This window comes from Vombatus ursinus, unplaced genomic scaffold (genome assembly GCF_900497805.2).
Source record: "Vombatus ursinus unplaced genomic scaffold, bare-nosed wombat genome assembly UNPS02014779.1, whole genome shotgun sequence".
Lineage (NCBI taxonomy): Eukaryota > Metazoa > Chordata > Mammalia > Diprotodontia > Vombatidae > Vombatus > Vombatus ursinus.
This window is the reverse complement of record NW_020954557.1, coordinates 18,098,685-18,104,740: the sequence shown is the minus strand read 5'-3', so window position 1 is coordinate 18,104,740 and position 6,056 is coordinate 18,098,685.

Below are 6,056 nucleotides of genomic sequence, written 5' to 3'. Positions count from 1 at the left end.
ACACACACACACACACACACACACACACACACACACACACACACACATGCACATACGCATATACACATACACATATATACATATATATATATGTATATCAATAACTAAAGATTTATTCATTTGGACAAATCACATTTGGAGGAGAGTTTTATAATCTCTTAGAGGAAAATCTACCAGCCTGGTCTACAAGCAGGGAAATTAGATGTTACTTCTATCACATATATGGAGCTACTAAGTGTCAGAGGAAGGTTTTGAATTCTGGGCTTCCTTATATAAAACCTGGTACTCTATTTAATATGCTACTCTATTTCATCTATTCTCCTACCATAGAGAAAGCTTAATTATTTAAATAGTGTGTTAGACTAGATATAGTTATATTTTCTAATGATAGTTGTTCAATATTAACTTTGAGAAGTACATATAAAATAGGTGACATATACAAGACAATACACCAGACACTGGAGATTCACAAATGGAAAACAAAAACTGACCTCAAGGAACCCTCACTTTAATAAGGGAGAAATACATATATCCCAGTAAGCATAATACTTATAGAAGATAAAATTCAATAAGGGCAAAGGAGACATGAAAAATCAATGAATGAATGAATGAATGAAAAAAATGTTTAATATTTGCAAAACATTGTGCTAAGCAATGGAGAAACAAATATAAAAGTAAAATACACCCTCCTCTCAAGGAGCTCTAATTTTAATTGGCAAGAGAAGAAGAATATATTTCAGCTGCAACTCAGAAGAAACAGACCTCAAAGGAAGAAAACATGTTCATTAGCTTGTGAGGGGAAAATGAGATCCATTTGGAACCAACTGAATTTGAGATGCTAGTAGAATATTAAAATAAAGAATAAGAAGCAGTTGAAAATTTTATCTTGTAACTCAGATGAGATATTGTAGATGGAGGTGTGGCTCTGAGAATCATCTGGCTAAAGGTGATAATCAGAACCACAAGAGAAAGTAAAATACCAAGGGAGAAAATATACAGAAATAAGAAGGAGATGACAAATACTTAGGGGATATCCACAAAGGCATCTAGGTAGTATAGCAAAAAAAGCATTGGTCTTGGAGTCAAGAAGGTGTAAAGATTTCAATTTCAGTACTTCCTGTGATATTTATTAACTGTGAAATCCTGGGTAAGTCACTGAATATCTGTCAGCCTCAGTTTCATCATCTATACAATGAGAATAGCAAGAACAGCAGCAAAAATAACAGTATCTACCTCATAGGATTATTGAATCAAGGGAGACAATAGAGAGGTAAAGTGATCATTAATCTTTATATTATATGAAGACTATATAAATAATTACAAAGAAACCATGGACAATGAAGTAATATCAATACTAAACATGTATGATCCAAATGTCGTAGCACTTAAATTCATGAAGGAAAAGTTAAATGAATTACAGGAGGAAATAGAGTGTAAAACTACACTATTAGGGAAATTCAAATTTCTTCTCACAGAGTTAGATAAATATAACTCTAAAATTAACAATTAATGAGTTTAAGGAGATAATAATAATTCTAGAAAAGTAATATAAGATAGACCTATTGAGAAAACTGAATGGGAATAGAAAGGAGAATACTTTGTTTTTTTCGCAGATGGAGATGTTACCATAACAAAAAGTGACTATGTATTAGTGCACAAAAACCTCACCAAAAAAAGACACAGAAAAGCAGCAATGTTAAATGGAAACTTCTCAGACAATAATGCAATAAATCAGTAAAGGATTGTAGAAGCATAGATTAAAAATTAATTGGAAACTCAAAAGCAAATCATAGAAATAATCAATAATTCCATTAAAGAGGATAACAACAATGAGAAATTTCAAAATTAGTGGGATGCAGATAAAGCAGGACTTGGGAAAATACTTATATCTTGAAACACCTATATCTATGAAAGAAAGAAAAGACAGATCAATGAATTGCACAAGGAATTAAGAAAAAAAACCTAGAAAAAGAAGAAATTTAAAATCCCCAAATAAACACAAAAATGGAAATCCTGAAAATCAAAGTAGAGATTAATAAAACTGAAAGTAAATATATAATAAAGTAAAACTAGGGTTTTATGTTTAAAAAAACAATAACTTGGATAAAACATTGGTTAATAAAAAGAAAGAAGAAAACCCAATTACTAGTATCAAAAATGAAATGAATGAATGTACCACCAATGAGGACAAAATTTAAAAATTATTAAGAGTTATTTTGCCTAATTATATGCCAGTAAAACTGACAATCTAAGTGAAATGGATGAATATTTGGAAACGCACATATATATATATAAACTGCTCAGATTAACAGAAGAGGAAATGATATACTTAAATAAAACTCCGTTCTAGGTGGAAAAATTAACAATCCATAAATCAATTCCAAAGAAAAAATCCTCAGCACCAGACAGATTTAAAAATTAATTCAACCAAACATTTAAGAAGCAATTAATCCCAATACTACATAAACTATTTGAAAAATTGGTAAAGAAGGAGACCTACCAAATTGCCTTTATGACACAAATATGGCTTTGGCACAAATATGGTTTTAATCAGGGAAAGTAAAAAACAGACAAAGAAAATGAAAGACCAATTTCCTTAACGAATATTTAAACAAATATTTTAAATTAATTACTACCAAGGAGATTCCAACAGTATGTCACATGGATCATATACTATGATCAGGTGGGATTTATACCAGAAATGCAAGGCTGGTAAAATATTAGGAAAAATATTGTCACAAGGGAACATATAAATAACAAAAACAACAAAAATCATATGATTATATCATATGTCCAATATACATATATGTCCAATATAATGGACAAAAATGACAAAATCCAATATTCATTCCTTCAAAACCCCTAGAATGCATATGAATCAATGAAATCTGTCTTGAAATGATAAGTAGTATCTATCTAAAACCAAGAGCAAGTATGCTCTATAATGGAGACAAACTTGAAGTCTTCCAATAATATCAGGTGGAGAAGCAAGGGTGTCCATTATTATCATTATTATTCAATATGGTACTAGAAATGCTATCTATAGCATTAAGACAAGAAATAATAAATGAAAAAAAGGAAAATAGGCAATGAGAAAAAAAAAACTATAACTTTTTGCAGATGATATGATGGTCTACTTAAAGAACCCTAGAGAATAAACTAAAAAACTAGTTGAAACAATTAACCTTTAGCAAAGTTGCAAGATACAAAATAAGTCCACATAAATCATTAGCATTTCTGTACACTACCAACAAAATACAGCAAGAAGAGATGGAAAAAGAATTTAAAATAATTGCAGAAAATCTAAAATACTGAAGAGTTTACCTGCAAAGACAAACCTAGGGGCTATATGAGCACAATTACAATACACTTTTCACACACAAAAAGAGACAGATCTAAACACGTGGAAAAATGGTAATTGCTTATAGATGGGATGAGCCAGTATAATAAAAGTGACAATTCTACCTTAATTAATTTATTCAGTGCATACCAATTACACTGCTAAAGAATTACTTAAAAGAGCTAGAAATAGTAATAAAGTTCATCTGGAAGGACAAAAGGTCAAGAATATCAAGAGTATCAAAGAAAGAAAAAAAAAACTATGAATAAAGGTATCCCAACTACCAGATTTCAAACTATATGACAAAGCAGTGATCATCAAAACAATGAAGTACTAAGAAAAGGAGCTGGGTCAGTGAAACAGATTAGCATAACAATACACAGTAGTAAATGCCCATAGTAATCTGTTATTTGATATACCCAAAGATTCAAAATCTGGGGACTAGCACTCAGCATTCAACAAAAATTGGTGGGAAAACTGGAAAGCAGTTTGGTAGAAAGTAGGCAGAGACCAACATCTCACAACATATAACAAGATCAAAATGGATAAAAGAAGTAGACATAAGGGTGACAGAATAATTCAGTTAGGTTCAATTAGGGGAGTATGAAAAAATATACCTGTCAGAGCTAGACATAAGGAAAGAGTTTGTGACTAAAGCAGAAATAAAGAGTACCACAGGAAGTGAAATGGATAATTTTGATTCCATTAAATTATGGGGTTTTTTTTTGCACAAACAAAATGAATGCTGCCAAAATTAGAAATGAAACAGGGAGCTGAGGGAGGATTGGAGCAAGTTTCTCCAATAAAGGCCTCACTTCTCAAATAACTGAGCCAAATTTTAAAAAAAGAGCTATTCCCTAGGTGATAAATGGTCAAAGGATATAAATAGACAGTTTTCAGAAGAAGAAGACAAAGCTATCAATAATCACATAAAAAGACTTTAAATCACTATGGATTAAAGAAATGCAAATTAAAATAACTCAGAAACACTACCTTACACCTATAAGATTGGTTAGAGTGACAGAAGAGGTACATGATAAATACTGGAGTGGAAAAATAAGTTATTGGTGGAATTGTGAACTGGTTCAACCATTCTGTAGAGTAGTTTGAAACTAGGCCCAAATAGCCTTTGACTTATACCACTACTAGTTCTGTATACCAAAGAAATCAAAGAAAAAGGAAAAGGATCTGTATGTAGAAAAATATTTATAGCAACTCTTTTTGTGGTGACAAAGAATTGGAAATTGTGGGGACGTCTATCAATCAGGGAATGGGTGAACAAGTTTTGGCACATGGTTATTATGGAATAGTATTTTGCTAAAAGAAATGATGAGTAGGATGGTTTCAGAAAAATCTGGGATGACTTACATGAACTGATACAAAGTCACGTGAGCAAAACCAGGAGAATATTGTAGATATGAAACAGCAATATTATAAGAATGATCAAAGGTTAAAGACTTAGCTGCTGTGATAGAGACAATGATTCAAGACAATTCCAAAGGACCCATGATGAAAAATGCTACTTCCCTCAGAGACAGAACTGATGAACTCTGAAAGCACACTAAAACATACATTTTTTAAACTTTATTTTTCTTGTTTTTTGTCTGTTTTCTTTTAGACATAGCTAATATGGAAATATATTTAGCATTACTTCACGTGTGTAATTGATATCAAATTGCTTACCTTCTCAAGGAGGGAGGTAGGGTAGTAGGGAAGGAGAGAATTTGGAAATCAAAATTTAAATAAAAAATGTTAAACATTTTTGTATGTAATTGGGAAATATTTAACAAAGATATAAAATACATTTTTAAATAATGTATTATTATTTATCATTATTACATGGGAGTATCATGATAAATCAGCAAAAGAGATTGAGTAAAATCAGTTAGATATCAAAGTAGAGAGCTAGCTAGAAGAAAGCAGGGACACAAAAGCCAAGAGCTGACAGTATATTCAACAAGAAGATAGTATCAAAAAGGAACAAAATTCTTTTATTTACTCAAGATGTTTTTTCTCAAGTTTCAGCCCTAAAACTACAATAAATATAATAAAAATGTTGTAAAGAACATTTATCATTGTTTTTCTATATTTACATTCTATAATTAATAATTACCTATCAGCTTTCTAGATTGCTAATTATTCAACATTACAATAATATTTATCACTGTTGATTAAGAAATCATTATGCATTGTGCACTATATTAAAGAGAATTGTGATTTTTATGGAAATGTGTTTACTTCATTTTGTTCCAATTTAGCTTTAAAACAATTTGCAAACCCATAAACTATATTTCTGTAATATTGATGTGATGCATCTCAACTAGCAGGGGAAAAAAAAAAGACAAAACTCTATTAAATTCTAGGGTAATAGAATCCTTTGACATCTGAGGCTCTCTCTATAATCTGAACATGCCAGTATGATCCAGTGAGAAGTAAAAATTGTATTCAGGTAAAATTCTGTGTAGTTTCAGGTAACTACTTTGGTTCATTTAAATAATTAGAGTGAATAGATGTTAGTGTTTCCTTCAAGTGTTAACTAAAATCCCACCTTCACCTTTCCTCTAAGATTGACTCCCATCTACTATATGTGTGCATGTATGTGTATATATATATATGGGTGTATCTACACACATATACACATATGTATATATGTATACATGTATGTATGTGTGTGCATATGTGCACACATATTAGCTGTACGTAGTTGATTTCATAT